Source organism: Hemibagrus wyckioides, linkage group LG13 (assembly GCF_019097595.1).
Source record: "Hemibagrus wyckioides isolate EC202008001 linkage group LG13, SWU_Hwy_1.0, whole genome shotgun sequence".
NCBI classification, from domain to species: Eukaryota; Metazoa; Chordata; class Actinopteri; order Siluriformes; family Bagridae; genus Hemibagrus; species Hemibagrus wyckioides.
This window is the reverse complement of record NC_080722.1, coordinates 4,197,501-4,220,000: the sequence shown is the minus strand read 5'-3', so window position 1 is coordinate 4,220,000 and position 22,500 is coordinate 4,197,501. Positions and strand designations below refer to the sequence as shown.

The 22,500-nt window shown below is 40.8% G+C and overlaps 1 protein-coding gene across 5 annotated transcripts in view; it reads right to left on the bottom strand.

The window, feature by feature from the left end:
• thrab (thyroid hormone receptor alpha b) overlaps positions 1-22,500 on the bottom strand; it is a 159,248-nt gene that overhangs the window by 51,943 nt on the left and 84,805 nt on the right. The window lies entirely within an intron of this gene.

Sequence of the window (22,500 nt, the reverse complement as noted above, 5' to 3'; positions counted from 1 at the left end):
TGACGAGAGATAGCGAACTTTCAAACAAACACTGAGCTCTTCAGATTCCTCACAGCTTCCACATGTAGACACACTGTAATGTGTGGCAGGTTTCCTCTGCGTATTTCATTCAAGTCAACAGCTAGCAAAGGTACGCTAGTAACAGCAGGGACAGTACAGCAAAAAGAGTTTCACAGTCTGCAGCCACCAGTAAGTTGCCCTGCAAATCCATAGTACAGAGCACCAGTACCACCAGTACCAACCAGTACCCTACTGGGAAGGCTAATAGCTAGCATATTCTTTCTCTGAAACATAGAAAGCCACCACTTCTTTTCAAATCACTGCTATGTTAATGATCAGCTAAAAATCCTCAGAGGAAAGTTCTAACTACACCCTTGCTGATGGTTGCATGACCATTTACAATTTGCAACAGCATTATTGTTATGAAAAATAGTGAAATAGTGGAAATCTTTCTTTTACTTCTTTCTCAACTGAGATGATCATAGGATGCATGTTTACTTTGTAGATATATATAGTGCCACCTGTCTTGCACATGCATGCTTCAAGAATGGGGTGAGGAATAGGGGAAGAATGTGGGAAGAATGGTGGAAGTGTGGAAAGAAGTATGAGGAAAGAATAAGGGGGAGAATGGGGAAAGAATGGTGGAAGTGTGGGGGAAGTATGGAGCAAACGGTGGAAGAATGGGGAAGAGTGGAGGAAGAGTGGGGGAAGAATAGGGGACATTTGAGGGAAGAATGGGGAAGTATGGGGGAAGAATGGGGCAAGTAGGGGGGACGAATGGTGGAAATATGGGGGAAATACAGAGAAAGAATTGGGGAAGTGTGGGGAAGAATAGAGGAAGAATGGGGGAAGTATGAGGAAAACACAGGGGAAGAATTGGGGAAGTATGCGGAAAATGGGGGAAGAATAGGGAAAGAATAGGAAGAAAATGGGGGAAGAATGGGGGGGAAATGGAGGAAGCATAGGGGAAGTATAGGGGAAAAATGGCGGAAGAATGAGAGAAGTATGGGGGAAGTTTGAGGAAAGAAGCATTGGAGAAGAATGGGGGGGAAATGGGGGAAGAATGAGGGAAGTATGGGGAAAAAATGGGGGAAGAATGGGAGGGGAAAAATGAGGGAAGAATAGGGGAAGAATGGGGAGAAATGGGGAAAATGGAGGAAGCATAGGGGAAGTATAAGGGAAAAATTGAGGAAGAATAGGAGAAGTATGGGGCAAGTTTAAGGTAAAAAAGTATGGGGGAAGAATGGGGGAAAACTGGGGAAAATGGAGGAAGCATGGGGGGGAAATGGGGGAAGTATGGGGGAAAATGAGGGAAGAATTGGGGAAGTATGGGGAAAAATGGGGGAAGAATGGGAGAAGTATGGGGGAAAATGAGGGAAGAATGGGGGAAAATGAGGGAAGAATTGGGGAAGTATGGGGAAAAAATGGGGGAAGAATGGGAGAAGTATGAGTGAAAATGAGGGAAGAATGGGGGAAAATGAGGGAAGAACTGGGGAAGTATGGGAAAAAAATGGGGGAAGAATGGGAGAAGTATGGGGGGAAAGTGAGGGAAGAATTGGGGAAGTATGGGGAAAAATGGGGGAAGAATGGGAGAAGTATGGGGGAAAATGAGGGAAGAATGGGGGAAAATGAGGGAAGAACTGGGGAAGTATGGGAAAAAAATGGGGGAAGAATGGGAGAAGTATGGGGGGAAAATGAGGGAAGAATTGGGGAAGTATGGGGAAAAATGGGGGAAGAATGGGAGAAGTATGGGGGAAAATGAGGGAAGAATGGAGGAAGAATAGGGGGTGAATGTGGGAAGAATGGAGGAAATTTGAGGAAAGAAGTATGGGGAAGAATAGGGAAAGAATAGGGGAAGACTGAGGCGAAAATGGGGGAAAATGGAGGAAGCATGGGGGACAATGGGAAAAATGAGGGAAGAATGGAAGAAGTATTGGGGAAAATGGGGAAAAATGGGGAAAGAATGGGCAAAGTATGGGGGACGTTTGAGGGAAGAAGTATGGGGAAAGAATAGGGGAAGAATGGGTGGAATTGGAGAAGAATGAGGGAAGAATGGGGGGAGTATGAGGGAAAATAGGGGAAGAATTGGGTAAGTATGGGAAAAAATGGGGGAAGAATAGGGTGAGAATGAGGGAGGAATAAGGGAAGAATGGGGGGAAGTATGGGGGAAAATGGAGGAAGCATGGGATAAAAATGGAGAAAATGGGGGAAGAATCAGAGAAGAATGGGGGAAGTATGGAGGAAAAATAGGAAAAGTATGGGGAAAGAATAGGGAAAGTATGGGGGAAGAATAGGGGAAGTATGGGGGAAGAATAGGGGAAGTATGGGGGAAGAATAGGGGAAGTATGGGGAAAGAATAGGGAAAGTATGGGGGAAGAATAGGGGAAGTATGGGGGAAGAATAGGAGAATATGTCACTGCCTTGATCCCATGTTCATGAGCTATCCTGGCCAAAAAAGCTAAGCGTTATCCTGAATGTATCCTGCACCAAGCCGGGGGATGAGCACTCAAGACAGGACTGTTTTGGATGTCAGCATTCACAGAAAAACCAGCACAAGCACAAGCTTTGTTGTGGAAACACTGGGGTTAGTTTTACATGGGAAAGCAGCACAATGTTGTTATTATTCTAACAGACGATCTCTGCAATTTTAGTCCCATCTGATTCCATCATTTCAGCACTTTTTTGATGTCTACCACGACTGGAAAAATTACCCTTCCTTTTTCGAAAAGAAGCTGTAAAAAACATCAAGAATTGACATTTGGTAAAGATTCCATCATATCCTTGAGCTACGTGAGTATGCAGACACATTTTTGGCACGTCTTCCAAAAAGACAAAGCTGAAACCATGAAGTGGTTATCGTGAAAAATTAAATATCGATTCCACCTTCCTCACGAGGAACACTGGTGTGTTTTAACCTTCATACATGATGAACGAATCTAGCCAACTGATTGTGGTTTATAATTTATCCTGTTCTAATTCATTGTAATAATTATAGGGCTCCTTGAAAAGCATGTCCCCATAAAACAGCACCATCTGAATAGTAATTTCGTGTTTAGGTGAGAAAAATAAGAATAAAGAGACTATGATTAGCAAGGCTGTTAGAGCCAGGCCTTAATACTGCTCTGTTGGGAAAAAGAGCAGCAATGTGTGTGTGTGTGTGTGTCTGCATACCAAATACACAACTGGGCCTGCATCCGGCTGTCCCACATTACACATTCAATGCAGGAGCACACTTCAGTTCAAGGGCACCGAAACAAGTGTGTGATGCAAGCCAGCAAGAGCCGAGCCAAAGGGACATTCATCCTGTATTAGTTAATGCTTGGCTGGCTGCTTTCAGGATGCTGGCTTGCTTGTGTGTCCACTGGCCAAACTGTCCTCCTACCGCATGCCAAAAAGAGCACAAGAGAGATTGCTAGCGTGCGAGGCTCCTACGTCAGTCTGTCAACGAGTGGTGTAACACTTCAGTACTCGGTTATAAATACAGGAAGGACGGCACTCTCGGCTAAGCGGTTTTTACAAGTGGGAAAAGCTGCAAAGCTTCCCCTGCCTCAAACCATCTTCCTCCACCCCTTTTCAGAACGAGATGACACGTATGGCTGTCCATAGCCGCTCGTGCCTCCTGCACGGGTCCAGGTCAAATCCATAAAGCTTCATGCCTTCAAACACTCAGGACCTATAAAAGAAGCTTAATAGCCTGGGGTTCTTGTTTCAAAAGCTACAGTGAAAAAGAGTGAGCCGGAAAAAGGGTAGCATGCGATAAAGCTGACTGAGATGGAATAGAAGAGAGAAAAATAACTGAAAATGAAGGGGTCAGGAGTTGAAGGGTAAAATCAGAGTGCAGCTGCAAGGGAAAAAAAAAATCAGGATTTGGCAACACATTAATGCTGTAGAGTGAGAAAAGTAAGAGAGGCTCATTAATATATCATTAATAAATGGGCAGTAGGCATTTTTTGGGCATTGCAGGTGTGTCTACATGGGGGACGGAGAGCATGTTAAGCATGTTATATGTTGACGCAGTGCAGGTGCAGCTTCAGCTTCCTCCGTTATACTGCCCCAGTCGCTGCTTGCGTCCTTCCTTCCCGAAACTTTTTAATTGGCCTTATGAAAATGAAAGCGAGACCACTTTATTTTTTTTTTCTTCTCAGCCTCTTTTTGCTCCTTGCCATGGCCTTAATTGAACACTTCGAAACAGCCGGCTTGAACAGCATAAAAAAAGAATAATTACTGACCGTGTAACTACACCAAGGTTTTAGAGTGCATGGAAAAGAAGGCAGTACTGGTAAAAGAACGCAACTCTGATGAAAAAGAAAGTGGGAAAGCTTCATACATAAGATACCAAGGATAAGTGTGATATGGGTGACTGCTTTTAAAGCTAAATACATATTAGTACAACACAGCGGATCATACATTACATTTCTGGCATTCAGCAGACACCTCTCATCCAGAGCATCTTACATTTTATACAAATGAAGGTTAAGGTCCGTGCTGAAGGTCCCAGCAGTGGCAGCTATTTGAAGCTGGGACTCAAACCTTCTGATCAGTAGTCCAAAGCCTTAACTACTAAGCTACCACATCCCCTTTACTTTTACTGATCTATAGTGATTCCTCCTGAACAAACCTGTGGTGTCATCTCTCAAAAGGTTCACTGGGGAGATGATGGTGCAAAACATTTACTACTAAGAGACCATAGTAAAGATTTCAGCTTGGTGTTTCACAGCAACACACAATCACATGAGAGTGTCGATGGTGAAAAGTCAGCCTTGTCAGTTTGAGGTCAAAAAAGTCCCAGGAAGAGTCATTATTTTCTTTTGACAAAATCACAGAATGACAAACAGCTTTTCTTTCTTTCTTCCTTTCTTTATTCATGGGTCAGGCAACTATACTACATTTGCCTCAAGTCACTTATCCTCAGTAAGTCCTGTATTCTGATCAGGGTGGCAATTGATCCAGAGACAGTCCCAAAACACTGGGTACAAGACAGGAATATAACCTGGACAGGACTACAGTCCATCACTCATTCACACCTAAGGCCAGGGCGTTAGAAGCCATTTCCCCAGTATTCTACTAGACGGTAGGAAGAAACCAAAGAACCACTAGAAGATCATGTGAAACTCTGGACAGACCAGTAACCCGAGCTCGGGACCAAACCAGGGACTCTGGAGCTATGAGGTGTCAACACTACCCACTAATAAGGGCCATTAGTTTAAAAATAAAACTGACTACATTCCTGTCATCACACCCAGCCAAAAGATCTCTCTTTTGGAGTTGACTCAGTGGACAAGTCAATACTGATATATTACTGGTAATACTGGACATTGAATACATGTTTGTTACCTTACAGAAAGTGTGAACCAAATGAATGAAGTAGCCAAACCAGTATGTTACAACCCTCAGAGAAGGGGTTGAAAACATCACCACAATGTCATATAAACAATTATTTGTTGCCAGAGAGCAATAAAATGGCTTTCAAGCTGTCTTCAAAGTGTCATAATGAAATGTAGATGAATCGAGTTGTGGGTTTATGTGAAGTGAAGGACCGACATTGGTTTAATCGTCTCTTTTACCACGAGCCAAGAAAAGTCATGTTATAGAAGACAAAGAAGAGGAGGAGGAGGAGGAGGAGGAGGTGGAAGAGGAGGAGGAGGAAAAGGAGGAGGAGGGTTGTATGCCTATTTGTCTTTAAGAAGCAGATTTTTGTAGAAAACCAGAAGATGTAGAAGTGACTGGCAATACCATACAGCATAGCAGAAAATAGCAATTAGTCAAGATTTCAGGTTTTCTCTCACCAGGTCAGCAGTATGTCAGAGGGCAAACTGGTGAGAGGCACAACAATTCAATTCAATGCCTTTTATTTGTATGTAACTGATGTGTTGCTAGGCAACTGGGAAATATGGATGCTTGTGGATTGAGAAAATTTTCAAATAGATAATAAAACACCATGCTGAGCATTCAAGTCGAAATGCAAGTTTTAAGTTCTGTCAATCATATGTTTAATTCGGTTTGCCACAAAGCAGCTTTTCATTTATATATATATTTTTTTCTAATGAGCAAGTAAGAGGTGACGGTGGCGGGGAAAAACTTCCTGAGACGATAAGAGTGGAACCAGGGTCAAAAGGGAAGCCGTGGTTGACACTGGATAGGTCAATTATAAATAAAATAAAATAAAATAAAATAAAATAAAATAAAATAAAATAAAATAAAATAAAATAAAATAAAATAAAATAAAATAAAATAAAATAAAATAAAATAAAATAAAGATGAGTGGAACCAGAGTGGAACCAGAGTCAAAAGGGAACCTGTAGGTGACAATGGATAGTGCAATTATAAATAAAATAAAATAAAATAAAATAAAATAAAATAAAATAAAATAAAATAAAATAAAATAAAATAAAATAAAATAAAATAAAGATGAGTGGAACCAGAGTGGAACCAGAGTCAAAAGGGAACCTGTAGGTGACAATGGATAGTGCAATTATAAATAAAATAAAATAACATAGAATAGAATAGAATAGAATAGAATAGAATAGAATAGAATAGAATAGAATAGAATGGACCAGAGTCAAAAGGGAACATGTAGATGACACTGGATAGTGCAATTATAAATAAAATAAAATAAAATAAAATAAATAAAAATTTTATAAAATAAATAAATAAATAAATAAATATCCATTTACATAGGCTTCTGCTAAAAATGCTTTTTCATGATCTGGGTTGCATTTATATCAGAAATGTTTATTATTTGGTTCTATCTGGATACGGAGCCATTTTAAAATAATTGGCTTCAACTAGGAAAAAAGAATTCCAAATAAATGCCTAAATACTTAAGAAGTGGTAGAACATGGCAGAGAAAGACATTTCAGGGCAATAAAGACTACTTTATAACGTACAACTTTTCAACAAGTTTTATTTTCCTGAATGTATTCTCCACAACATGGACATGGAGACTGGCCAGGGCCGCCTGTGCTGCGCTCTTATCCTTGATACTGTTATTTAGTTTTGCTCAACCAGAAACAGAGAGAAATGCAGACAAATATTTGATGGGCCATGGAAACCTTTACAATAACATACAATACTTCCTTTATACAATTCTAAACAAGGACACATGAGCACTTCAACAGTTATCTCTATCTATACCAATGATACATGGTGTTATTTCAAGCAAGTAAGCAGATGTTATCCAGACCTATTGCTTTCAACATAACTTCCTTAGGTGGCCTAGGACTTCTGCAGAGTACTAAAGTGTCTGTGGATAGATTTGAAGCATGAAAAGAAACACCCAGCTGAGTCTCCAAAACAAATTTCCAAACAATCAGCAAAAAGATAATGCTAATGAGAATGTTTCCATCAACTCTAGTCTTCATAATATTTTCAATAACTGCTTGATCCTGGTCAGGGCCATGGTGATGTTGGATGTTGCTTTAGCTAATTAAATTGAGAAAATGTTTCTTTGTCTAAATGATGAAGAACAAAACGAAGAACGTATTGAAATCATTCTCACATCTGGATCGGGAATCTGTCACAAGCTTGTGTTGGACGTTAACGGGAAACCCGGCAAGCACATAATACATGACAGGTGAGGAGACTCTGTGTGTCTTTCCAAAGAAATCATAAAAGAAGCCCCCCAAACATGCAACTTACATACCATATGCCATGAAATATTTCCATCACATTTTCCTTTTTCACATCTGGATTTCATTGATAGATCAGCTCTCAGGACTGACCAAAATTTTGTGCTTTCCCACTTTTTTTTTTTTTTTTTTTTTTTTTCAAAATTAGGATAAAAAAATAGCTGGATAGAAATGTAATGTTATAATGTTGACTGATGGATGTTCCTTTTTCCCTTCTTTCCTCTAACCTCAGGCAAGTGTACATCTGCAATACCTGGCAACAGACTCAGTATAGCTAGGTAATGTGATAAACACGTTAGAGCTTTTATAATCCGATTATTATTCATAATAACAAGAAACAAGACGCTTAAGTTATTAGTCACTCTTAACTATACTCCTCTTCTTCACCACACTCCATTCCCCACTGTACTCCATTCCCTACTACTAAAACTTCACCATACTGAACTTCACCATGTTCTAATCCCCACTACTAAATTTCACTAAGCCATATTCTCCACTTCTGTTCTTCGCCACACTCCATTCCCCACCCTACTCCTTTCCCTACTCCTGTACATCACCATACTTCACTCTAAACTACTGTTCTTGACTCAGCTCTATACTCCACTACTGTACTTCACCGTACTCTGTTCCCCACTCTTTTATTTCTCCTTACCCACATACTTCACTCTTCTCCATTCTCCACCACCCTACTCAACTCTAATCTATTACCCATTACTGTACTTCACTCTTCTCCATTCTCCACCACCCTACTCAACTCTAATCTATTACCCATTACTGTACTTCACTCTTCTCCATTCTCCACCACCCTACTCAACTCTAATCTATTACCCATTACTGTACTTCACTCTTCTCCATTCTCCACCACCCTACTCAACTCTAATCTATTACCCATTACTGTACTTCACTCTACATCATTCTGTATTATGGTGTCACCCTGCTTCTTTGCCTAATAATGTACTTTCTGCTACAATATTCTCCACTTCTGTAGCCCTCACCCTGCTCCTAATACTTCACTCTACTCTAGTTCCACTACTCCTGTACCTCACTGTACTGTACTCCTGTACCTCACTGTACTGTACTCCTGTACCTCACTGTACTGTACTGTACTCCTGTACCTCACTGTACTATACTGTACTCCTGTACCTCACTGTACTGTACTGTACTCCTGTACCTCACTGTACTGTACTGTACTCCTGTACCTCACTGTACTGTACTCCTGTACTTCACTGTACTGTACTGTACTCCTGTACCTCACTGTACTGTACTGTACTCCTGTACCTCACTGTACTGTACTGTACTCCTGTACCTCACTGTACTATACTGTACTCCTGTACCTCACTGTACTGTACTGTACTGTACTCCTGTACCTCACTGTACTATACTGTACTCCTGTACCTCACTGTACTGTACTGTACTCCTGTACCTCACTGTACTGTACTGTACTCCTTTACCTCACTGTACTGTACTGTACTCCTGTACCTCACTGTACTGTACTGTACTCCTGTACCTCACTGTACTATACTGTACTCCTGTACCTCAATGTACTGTACTGTACTGTACTCCTGTACCTCACTGTACTATACTGTACTCCTGTACCTCACTGTACTGTACTGTACTCCTGTACCTCACTGTACTGTACTCCTGTACCTCACTGTACTGTACTCCTGTACCTCACTGTACTGTACTGTACTGTACTCCTGTACCTCACTGTACTGTACTGTACTCCTGTACCTCACTGTACTGTACTGTACTCCTGTACCTCACTGTACTGTACTCCTGTACCTCACTGTACTGTACTGTACTCCTGTACCTCACTGTACTGTACTGTACTCCTGTACCTCACTGTACTGTACTCCTGTACCTCACTGTACTGTACTCCTGTACCTCACTGTACTGTACTGTACTCCTGTACCTCACTGTACTGTACTCCTGTACCTCACTGTACTGTACTGTACTCCTGTACCTCACTGTAATGTACTCCTGTACCTCACTGTACTGTACTCCTGTACCTCACTGTACTGTACTCCTGTACCTCACTGTACTATACTGTACTCCTGTACCTCACTGTACTGTACTGTACTCCTGTACCTCACTGTACTGTACTCCTGTACCTCACTGTACTGTACTCCTGTACCTCACTGTACTATACTGTACTCCTGTACCTCACTGTACTGTACTGTACTCCTGTACCTCACTGTACTGTACTGTACTCCTGTACCTCACTGTACTGTACTCCTGTACCTCACTGTACTATACTGTATTCCTGTACCTCACTGTACTGTACTCCTGTACCTCACTGTACTGTACTGTACTCCTGGACCTCACTGTACTGTACTGTACTCCTGGACCTCACTGTACTGTACTGTACTGTACTCCTGGACCTCACTGTACTGTACTGTACTCCTGGACCTCACTGTACTGTACTGTACTCCTGTACCTCACTGTACTGTACTGTACTCCTGGACCTCACTGTACTGTACTCCTGTACCTCACTGTACTGTACTGTACTCCTGTACCTCACTGTACTGTACTGTACTCCTGTACCTCACTGGACTGGACTGTACTGTACTGTACTCCTGTACTTCACTGTACTGTACTGTACTCCTGTACCTCACTGTACTGTACTGTACTCCAGTACCTCACTGTACTGTACTGTACTCCTGTACTTCACTGTACTGTACTGTACTCCTGTACCTCACTGTACTGTACTCCTGTACCTCACTGTACTGTACTGTACTGTACTCCTGTACCTCACTGTACTGTACTGTACTCCTGTACCTCACTGTACTGTACTGTACTGTACTCCTGTACCTCACTGTACTGTACTGTACTCCTGTACCTCACTGTACTGTACTCCTGTACCTCACTGTACTGTACTGTACTCCTGTACCTCACTGTACTGTACTGTACTCCTGTACCTCACTGTACTGTACTCCTGTACATCACTGTACTGTACTGTACTGTACTCCTGTACTTCACTGTACTGTACTCCTGTACCTCACTGTACTGTACTGTACTCCTGTAACTCACTGTACTGTACTATACTGTACTCCTGTACCTCACTGTACTGTACTGTACTCCTGTACCTCACTGTACTATACTGTACTCCTGTACCTCACTGTACTGTACTGTACTCCTGTACCTCACTGTACTGTACTGTACTGTTCTGTACTGTACTCCTGTACCTCACTGTACTGTACTGTACTCCTGTACCTCACTGTACTGTACTGTACTCCTGTACCTCACTGTACTGTACTCCTGTACCTCACTGTACTGTACTGTACTCCTGGACCTCACTGTACTGTACTCCTGTACCTCACTGTACTGTACTGTACTCCTCTACCTCACTGTACTGTACTGTACTCCTGTACCTCACTGTACTGTACTGTACTCCTGGACCTCACTGTACTGTACTCCTGTACCTCACTGTACTGTACTGTACTCCTGTACCTCACTGTACTGTACTGTACTCCTGTACCTCAATGTACTGTACTGTACTCCTGGACCTCACTGTATTCTATTCATTTTCTATAATTCATTGTCCACTGTATTTAACTCTAGTCCACTCTCTACCACTGCATTTAAACACCAGTCCACACTCTACCATTGTACTTAACACCAGTCCACTCTCTACCACTGTACTTAACACCAGTCCACTCTCCACCACTGTACTTAACACCAGTCAACTCTCTACCACTGTACTTAACACCAGTCCACTCTCCACCACTGTACTTAACCCCAGTCCACTCTCTACCACTCTACTTAACACCAGTCCACTCTCCACCACTGTACTTAACACCAGTCCACTCTCCACCACTGTACTTAACACCAGTCCACACTCTACCATTGTACTTAACACCAGTCCACTCTGCACCACTGTACTTAACACCAGTCCACTCTCCACCACTGTACTTAACACCAGTCCACTCTCTACCACTGTACTTAACACCAGTCCACTCTCCACCACTGTACTTAACACCAGTCCACTCTTTACCACTCCACTTAACACCAGTTCACTCTCTACCACTGTACTTAACCCCAGTCCACTCTCCACCACTGTACTTAACACCAGTCCAGACTCTACCATTGTACTTAATACCAGTCCACTCTCTACCACTGTACTTAACACCAGTCCACTCTCTACCACTGTACTTAACACCAGTCCACACTCTACCACTGTACTTAACACCAGTCCACACTCTACCACTCTACTTAACACCAGTCCACTCTCCACCACTGTACTTAACCCCAGTCCACTCTCTACCATTGTATTTAACACCAGTCCATTCTTCACCACTGTATTTAACTTTAGTCCACTCTCTACCACTGTACTTAACACCAGTCCACTCTCTACCACTCTACTTAACACCAGTCCACTCTCCACCACTGTACTTAACACCAGTCCACTCTCTACCACTCTACTTAACACCAGTCCACTCTCTACCACTCTACTTAACACCAGTCCACACTCTACCACTGTACTTAACACCAGTCCACTCTCTACCACTGTACTTAACACCAGTCCAATCTCTACCACTGTACTTAACACCAGTCCACACTCTACCACTGTACTTAACACCAGTCCACACTCTACCACTGTACTTAACACCAGTCCACACTCTACCACTCGCCTTAACACCAGTCCACTCTCCACCACTGTACTTAACCCCAGTCCACTCTCTACCACTGTATTTAACACCAGTCCATTCTTCACCACTGTATTTAACTTTAGTCCACACTCTACCGCTGTACTTAACACCAGTCCACTCTCTACCACTCTACTTAACACCAGTCCACTCTCCACCACTGTACTTAACCCCAGTCCACTCTCTACCACTCTACTTAACACCAGTCCACTCTCCACCACTGTACTTAACCCCAGTCCACTCTCTACCATTGTATTTAACACCAGTCCACTCTTCACCACTGTATTTAACTTTAGTCCATTCTTCACCACTGTATTTAACTTTAGTCCACACTCTACCACTGTACCTAACACCAGTCCACTCTCTACCACTCTACTTAACACCAGTCCACTCTCCACCACTGTACTTAACCCCAGTCCACTCTCCACCACTGTACTTAACCCCAGTCCACTCTCTACCATTGTATTTAACACCAGTCCATTCTTCACCACTGTATTTAACTTTAGTCCACTCTCTACCACTCTACTTAACACCAGTCCACTCTCCACCACTGTACTTAACCCCAGTCCACTCTCTACCATTGTATTTAACACCAGTCCATTCTTCACCACTGTATTTAACTTTAGTCCACTCTCTACCACTCTACTTAACACCAGTCCACTCTCCACCACTGTACTTAACACCAGTCCACTCTCTACCACTCTACTTAACACCAGTCCACTCTCCACCACTGTACTTAACACCAGTCCATTCTTCACCACTGTATTTAACTTTAGTCCACACTCTACCACTGTACTTAACACCAGTCCACTCTCTACCACTCTACTTAACACCAGTCCACTCTCCACCACTGTACTTAACCCCAGTCCACTCTCTACCATTGAATTTAACACCAGTCCATTCTTTACCACTGTATTTAACTTTAGTCCACACTCTACCACTGTACCTAACACCAGTCCACTCTCCACCACTCTACTTAACACCAGTCCACACTCTACCACTGTACTTAACCCCAGTCCACTCTCTACCATTGAATTTAACACCAGTCCATTCTTCACCACTGTATTTAACTTTAGTCCACTCTCTACCACTGTACTTAACACCAGTCCACTCTCCACCACTGTACTTAACACTTGTCCATTCTTCACCACTGTATTTATCTTTAGTCCACACTCTACCACTGTACTTAACACCAGTCCACACTCTACCACTGTACGTAACACCAGTCCACTCTCTACCACTGTATTTAACTTTAGTCCACACTCTACCACTGTACTTAACCCCAGTCCACTCTCTACCACTGTACTTAACACCAGTCCATTTTCTATTCTCCACCACTGTACATAACACCAGTCCATTCTCCACCACTGTACATAACACCAGTCCACTCTCACCTCACTTTATTCCCCCCTCCCTTCTACCCCCAGTCCTACATTACCTGGCTGCCATACTCCATACTTCTCTACTCAGTTACACTCTGATCCACCACAGACTTCCAGATGGAGTCTAAAGGTCATGGATTATGCTCAGCCCCACCTACTCAACCAGCACAGATCCTCCTGCCTGTGTACTTCCTTGCATTTCTTGCCTTTTTTTCTTTTTCTCTTTCTTTCTTTCTGAATACTTAAAGCAGAGTTTGCCATTTAGCAGTGTCTGCTCTGAATAATCCTCGCTCCCAAAAGAAGACCCCGCAGGCCTGTTTACTATCACACCGTTATTATTAGGTGCTAATAAATCACCCCTGTGGAGACGTGCGGGTGTCAGGCTTTATGTCTCTATATAACAAGGGTAGAGTGAGTGACTGCAAGCCTGAGAATGGGGAGAAATGCAGAATGTGAGCAGTAACCAGGCCCTAAATCAGTAAGAAGGAATTTGGGGGCCAGTATGGAGAAAATAAAAAAGCACTATTTCCTGTTTTCCTCATTATTGTATAAATTCGGACCAAAAATTTTTTTTTGGGTGAAATAATTTCAGAATTCAATTATTTTTTATCATATTTAATTTTTCCTTTTTTTTTCCTCATGAGGAAATTTTCTAAAAATTTGTCTTTTGCAGAGATTCCATATTTATTAAAATGACTAAATTAATAAAAGATAAAATAATAATAATAATAATAATAATAATAATAATAATAATAATAATAATAATATGAAAGTAATAATATAGAAAATAAATAAAAATAAATAAATAAAAAATATTGAAAATAAAAATGAGGTGGTGGGATATACCTTTACTACACAGAATTATTATTATTATTATTATTATTATTATTATTATTATTATTTTAAATAATAATACCAGTTTTGAAATTCTGAGCAATCTGCCCAAGCCATCTATTTTTATTTATACAATAATGTACTTTTTGTCCATTTATAGTTATATTTAATGTTGAGGAATGTTAGTTCCTTTTATCAGTTCAGGCCAAAAACTGGAGATGGCTTTCTATAAATGTGAATAAATATCAGTTGACAAAAACATGCTTTTAAAAATAAATAAATACATAAATAATGTTTTTTTAATTGTTTATTATTTCGCTAAGATTTTGTGTGAATAAATAGAATAAATGTAAAACCATAAAGTTGTGTACAATATTCAGACCACGTTTTTTCTTAATCAAAACAGATGTGAACTCTTGTATTTTTCCAGGTGTGGAAGTGGATGGTTTTACATTCCAAACATCTCCGGATCTGCGCATTAGTGTGTCACAACGTAGGAGAAAAACAATTCCTCGAGACTATAACCATACAATCAAATCTTCAGTGCTGATGGCAAATGATGGCAACTTTCACACCTTTCACACCTTTAGGGCTCGACTGTTTTCCGTTCCTCGTCACACACATGCTTGTGTTTTTTTTTTTATTGTAGTGTTGAACGGTGGGATATTGTGTTAGCTGGTGTTCAGGATGAAGAGAGGAAAAGGGAGGGATCAAGAGAGGAACGCAGCTCGGTATGAGGAAGGTGGGTCAGTGAAAGGTCAGAGAACTGAGCATACAGTACAGTAGGGACGGCATATGAGCAGAAGCGAGGATCTTTGTTTTGAAAAGAAAAAAAATCTTTACTTCTCTGGCAAAGATTGAGTAAATCTTCTTGCCAAGACCTTCTGTGAGTGTGTTTGCAAACAAGAGCTGCTTTTTTTTTCTTTATCCGTCTCATCTGCATGTTGCTTTCCAGGAAGGATCTGTCAACAAAAGCCAAATCTTGATCAGATGAAATCGGAGCGTTCGTCTCTGTGCCATGTCCATTGTAAACCGCAGAAGTGAATAACATAAATCTTTCACAGATGCACAGAGTTTGTAATGTGGGGGGAAACATTCACCACAAGCTGTTCTCTCTGTGTCACACACTTTCTCTTTTTCAGAGCTCATATTTTATTGCCGTAGACCGAGTGGAAACTACAGTAAAATGGTGCAGGCTACAGGATTTCCCCAAGCATCAGGACAAATACACAAACCTAATGACCTACTTACAGCAGTCAGGTCACTGTAAACAGGACAGCGGTGGAGAGACAATATAAATAACACAACCTTAAGGGTGAGACAGAGAGCATGAGACGGAGAGAGAGAGAGAAAGAGAAAGACAGAGAGAACCTGGTGACCCAGAAAGAAAAGCCAAGCACAGCAAAGATGAAAGGACATCCAGGGGTCAAATGGGTCATGACCGTGTGTATTTGGTTGTAATCCAGTCAACATGTCTGGCAGTGTGAAGAGTCAGAGGTGCGTCCACTCTCACTCGAGCCTTGTGTGTGTTTGCATTATGGTCTGAGTCGAGGACAAACAAACAAACAACAAATAGAAAAAATAAATAAATAAATAATAATAATAAAAATCAAGTATCATAAGTTTTGGCACTCTCAAATAAAATCGTTGTATTATTATTATTTTTTTTTTTTATTATTATTATTATTTTTATGAATGAAAGAGTAGAGAAAGATTTAGTACAAAAGATAAAGCAGAAGTGAAATGAAGCATGTGTGTGTGTTTGTGTTTCAGGACTCAGCAGACAGGTTGTATGGGGAGTGAGGCCAGGTGAGAGATGAGGGATCTGGGCATGTTGCCCTAACCTACTGCCTGAGCGGGCACGAGACACAACACAACACCATGTGCCAAGACAATCTGTACAATCTCAGTAGAGGAAATAAAGAAAAAAAGGCTCGAGCCATCTCTAGTCTCTCTCTCTCTCTCTCTCTCACTCTCTCTCTCACTTTCTCTCTCTAAATATTTTTACTCCACAAGTGGGGAAAAAAAGGCATTACTAATCTCTAACTTTCCTCTAGCTCAAATGACATTAATAATGAAACTTCTCTTATCAAATGTTAGCCACGATTACACACACACACACACACACACACTGCACTGAGGTCCTGGAGAGCAATATGTGTCTTATTTAATTACTTAAATTACACTGGGGTTCGGTTTTGGTTTGGCTTCGAGGTCATGGATTGAGTTTCAACTTTCATGCTCTGGCTAAATTAAAACTAAAACTAAAAAAAAGCCCCAAACTATCACTATTCCCAGTTTTCTCCCAGAGTTTCTTCTTTATATCAGTGTTCACAGCACTTCCAGAACATTCTGTTTATTATACCAATATTTATATTCATTTTTCTAATTCAAGTTCCATGTTCACAAAACTCTATAAACATCTTAAAGTCGATCAACTCGAAAACGCCTACGTCATGGGGTTTCTATTTCTGAACAGAATCCAAGTCGAGTCCGGATAGAAATCTAGGAAGATTTAACTGTTTCAGAGAGTGTCGTTTGGCCAGTAAATCAAGATCCGAGTTCCTTGAAGGTTTCATGACAACAGACTAGTTCTGTGTCAGAGAGGGTTCTGAGTAGAACCTACTGTATAAATAAATCCATAAAAACCCTTGAGGAAACCCTTGAGAGTGTAGAATTTGAGTTCCTCACATGAGAAGGTCACAAGAAGGACCTATTGAGGAAACCTGTTTTCAAGCATGCGGTTCTAGTAATTCAGGTTCCTCCCTAGAACCTGACAATAGATGATCAGAACAGAAAACCATTAACTAAAACTATTTATCCCATGAGTGTAATTTGCCTACTAATACAATGTGCTCTAAAGATTCTATGTGGAACCTAGATATAGGTCATTTTCCTATTAGAAAGGGCTCCAAAGATTCATCTAGAAAACTTATATCCTTTAACTAATCTACAAGAGCCATTATGGAAGTCTTTTTCTTTCAAGGGTGAAATTTCAGTAGTAAAGCTCTGTGTTCATATAAAGGTTTAATGAAGAACTTGGCAAGTTTTTGCCCTATGAAGAACCCTTAACTACCTAAGGAACCATTGAGGACTGACACCATTACCCATAAGTGTATTGATAAGTTTCCATGTTCCTTAAAAGATCCACCAGTTGATTGGCAGATAAAGTAGAACTCCCTTAAATAACCCAAGAGGAACCCAACTGTGAGGTTCCATGTAGAACCTGACATGTAAGTGTTAATATCCTTCATCGCAGCCTGCAGAAGATCAGACTATTGAAGAAATAAAACATCTGGATTCCATGACAACCTTCTCCCACACAAATTACGCCCTGTTCTTAAAGAAAACACAATGAGTGTGTGGGAAAGGAGTGTGTACACAGTCAGCAAGACCACTGATCATAACCATGCAGTCCATGTGCACATGACCACAGAATAACCAAAAACCCAATCCGGCTCTGGCGAGAACATAAACACCAGGGATGGTGATTTGCCTGATTCAGGACATTCAGCGCAAAAATATTAATGTTCTCCGCTTGTCCGAAGAAGCCTTACTTATCGAAGAACCCTTTTAGGAACCTTTGAAAAACCAAGAGAGGAGGAACCAAAACAGTGTTCAAATTGACCTGCCTTGGTATAGGGTAAAAAGGGGTCTATCTAGGTTCTTTGAGGGCTCTACAATGTTCTTTGTTGTAGGGTTCAAGAGAGGATCTTCACTCAGATGGACCACTGAAGACATTACAACAGTTCTAAGACCAAGAAAAAAAAACCCTAAAGAAAGTATGGTAAGAGGATGGTAGGAACCCTTACCTATTGAAAAAAAACCCAAAAAATCAAACTTAGAATTGCTAAGATGGTTATTCTCTTCAAAAAAAAAAGGTACCTCGAGAGTTCTTAGGATAGTTAATGGATCTTAGATGGTTTGAAAGGGAAATACTTGGAACCTTGAAACACTGTCTGAAAGAGAAATAGTCTGGTCTAGCATGAAATGTTTAGCAGCAGGGATATAGGGCGCTGGATTACTAGGATATTCAACAAAGGTTTCCTCTTGGATTGTAAAGGATCCATATTTGACAGAAGTTCTATTCTTAAACCTCCCTGAAAGGGAAGTCTTTTGATTCTAGATATAGAACCATTAAAGATGGATCTTGAGGGGTTCTACTTGGAAGCCTTTATGGAAAAGAGACCTGCTGGTGTAGAGGTCAGAGATTCACAAGTGGATTTTGTGAACTTAAATTAGAGAAATTAACCTAAAAATCTGATAAAAACTGGAAAGTTCTGGGACTGAGAGAAGGTTGAGATAAAGTAAAAAATTTGCATACCCTGTTGTAATTCGGAAACAGTGACAGTTACGCTTTGTTTTTTTTGTTTTCAAATTTTCAGAACCATGAAACTGAAACCATATCCGTGACATTCTCCAAACCGAACCCCTGCGTAATTTAAATAAGAGGATTAAATACGACCATGTTTATGGAGAGAGAATCAAATCATAAACTGGTGGCTTTAGAGTTTTTCGCCAGTCTCATAAACAGAGAACAGACCCCAAGGGAACTTCTCAGCCCAAAATCTGTTCCGGAGCTGATCCGAGTGCCAGAACCGACCATACACATGCAAATAAAATTTGACTATAAACACTCACTCCATGAACAAACACTGTAGGCTATGTTCATTAAAAAAAAGGCTTCCTCAAGATTCCGAACATGCAAATTTAATTTTCTGCATACTTATGGGGGAGTCCCAGAGTTCAGCTGAACTGTTCAGTCTCAGACGTCAGGTTCCACATAGAAATTTAATTAGCATAGTGCTCTAGGAAGATAAAAACTCTTAACTAATCCATTAAGGAAAACATTTTCCAATCTTTTTTAAATCAGGTTCCATGTGAGAAAAGTTTTAGAACCCAGAAAGGAATTTCAATTAAAAGTTAAAAGTTAAAAAAATACCCCTTAAATATCCCAATCTAAGAACCATTAAATGTTCTCTATAGAAATTGACTCCAAAGAATTCCAAGAAGAATTGCTCCGGAAACATAAGTACCCTTAAATATCCGGAGAACCCTTCAGGAAAGTATTTTGCAAGACGGTTGTGTTCCTAGTTTCTTTAACATCCATGTGATTAAAGGGATTCCAGGTTGAAATGATTTGGAAACCTTACAAAGATCCCTTAAACTAGAACCTTTGCTTAGGTCCCTTAAAGTAGAAGCCTTCTAAGAAATGTATGGTTCTTGAAGGAACCTTTTGAGAGTGTAACCTCTCTAGGAACGCTGAAATATCCCTAGAAACTTCGAGGAAACCTTTCAACAAGGCTGTAATGCTCCAAGTTTATTCAAGTTCAAGGTGATTAAAGGGATTCCATGAAGAAATAATTTAGGAACCTAAAAACCTTTGATAGATCCCTTAAACTAGAACCTTCTTAGGAAATTCCTTAAACTAAAAGCCCTCTAGGAATTTTGAGGAAACCTTATGTGGGTGTGTAATGTTCCCAGTAATTCAAGTTCTCTGTTCAATAAACAGGACAACTTCCCTTTCATACATTTGTTTTCGAGTGGAATCCCTCTAAGAATCCTTGAGGAAAACTTTTCTCAGCTCCTAGTTTGTTCCAGTTTCCCATGACAAATGAGTTCCTTATATATGTATATATATTCTTCCCCATTAGAATTAGGTTGCAAGCAGAACCGTATAGCTAAAAACGTTTATATTCAAACCTCAAGCTTTAATATAAACAAAATGTTAACTATTTTCATTTTCATCAAGAGATCCACATTTCAAGAACCTGACAAGGCTCCAAGGAGACCTCCTCCAGGAATCTAGCAACCTTTAGATTTACTTTTTGCAAATAAGGCTCATTCAGCTAACCCCCTAATCACGATACACACCTAGTTAAACACACACTACTGACACACCCACCCGCCCACTTAGCTCTGCCACTCACGATCACGTCTCCATCACCTCCGTAATAGGTCCCAAACGCTGACAGAAGCCCGGACCACCCTGAAAAATAAACACACCATCTAGCCCAAGGGCCGAGGGTTCATAGGCGTTGTGCGAGGAAGCCACTGGGTGGCTCACGTATTTTGAGGCGAAAGCCCTCGGGTGACACCTGTGGAGCACTGGATCTGATTAAACATGTATCATGCGTGTACTTTCCTTGTGGTATGCATACAAAATACACTGTACCACATCACAAACACCCGCAGCTCAGCCACCCTTGCTCTCACGGTTCCAAAGATGATGCCACAGAACTCAAGATGAGGGACTGATAAGACTAGACAGGTTGTGGTACAGCTGCCCTGCAGTACAACACAAAACACCTACTTAATCATACTCCTCCCACAAGATTTTGGTTTCTCTGCTTTTCCCAGAACCCCACGGTTCATTCTGGAGTCTGTATATGCTTGTGAGGGCTTTCAGATGGGAATCCATCATTATTTCTGTATACATAAGGCACTGGTGTGAGTGTGCCTTGAAGGGTATTTGTATATGTCCCTATGCCTTAATCGGACTATTTGTGAAGACGTGTTTGCTCAGCATGGGTGCAGAACCTCAAGGGTTTTTTTGTCTGTTTATGTTGTGCAAACACACCTCTACCTTCGCCGGGGTAACCCAGTCCTCTTTCACTCTTTCTTTCCTGGATTTTACTCCAGCTAAAGACCTCGCTAAATGGCCACTTTGTTGAGTGATGGCAGTAAGATTAAGATTTGGGGCAGGAAACTCAAACTCCCATGAGGCATTGGTTAAGTCACACCACACGCGCCCAAGGGGCCTCAGCTGCTTGAGCTCTTTGTACAGTGCTAATGAGGAGTGGAGGCACTTCATCAACAAGCTAGGGGCTGCTCCATGTGGATGTTCCTGGAACAAAATATAGCCCTGATACTCCACCCTAACCCAAAAACCCACAGGGTTTACCCCGCCACAGTTGCCCAATTGGCTGGTCTGGTGGTGGGCGAGGACAGTTGAGCGGTTGGGAGGTAATGAGGTTCGCATGGCGTGATTAGTGTGTGGTAAATGCAGTTAGCATGGGCAGTAACCGCAGAGAGGAAGTAGTAATAAGAATGAGGAACAAGTTATCAGGGTTAAAGGGACATGAAGGTTACAGACCTACAGAAAGTAGCTGTGGAAGTACATGAATTAGTCAAAATGATAAACAATTTTAAATGGGGGTTGTGCGATAACACATGTCGTTTCCTCAAAACATTCTGGACAAGTTACTGGTGAATTCTAAACCGGGATTACGGCAGTAATGACCATCGATCATATACACAACCTGTTTGTTGGATCTACCAATAAAATTAATTCTTAAATGCTCTGAAGTTTAAGAAAGCACTTCTACCCAAAAATTTGTATTAATCTTCATTATCCTGCTCAGGGTTGCGATGGACCTGGAGTCTATTCTCAGTGTATCCCGGGAATGCAGTTTCAGAGGTGGGATTCCGCACTGGACGGGAAGCCTGGATGACATTCACGCATCCATTTCTCCTGAAGGCAATTAAGCCTAATCAATCCACAGATCCACGCTGGGATGGATGGAGGAAGGAATTTAGACAGATTTACTTCACAGAGATTGGGAAAACTAGGGACTTTAGCTAGTTTTACATTTCAGCACCTGTTAGATAGTTAATAAAAAAAATAGATAGATAAATAAAAAAAATAAATAAAATAAAATAAAATTAAATTAAATTAAATTAAATTAAAAAATAAATACATAAATAAATAAATAAACAGCATCTTTATTGCTGTTTTCTGGTTAAAACTGAAAAAAAGAGGAACCCCCCTGATATATATATATATATATAAATGTAAAATAAAATAAATAAAAAATAATAAAAAGTAAATAAATAAATATAAAAGAAACATAACAAAATGTATTAAAAAATAACTATTTGTTCTGTTCATTTTTGCCTGTTCTAGCCATAAAAGTGATCTAGAAGTGGCAGGTTAATGGTTGAACACACACACACACACACACACACACACAATAGCACACAGCCTGCAGTTGTGTATAAAGTATACAT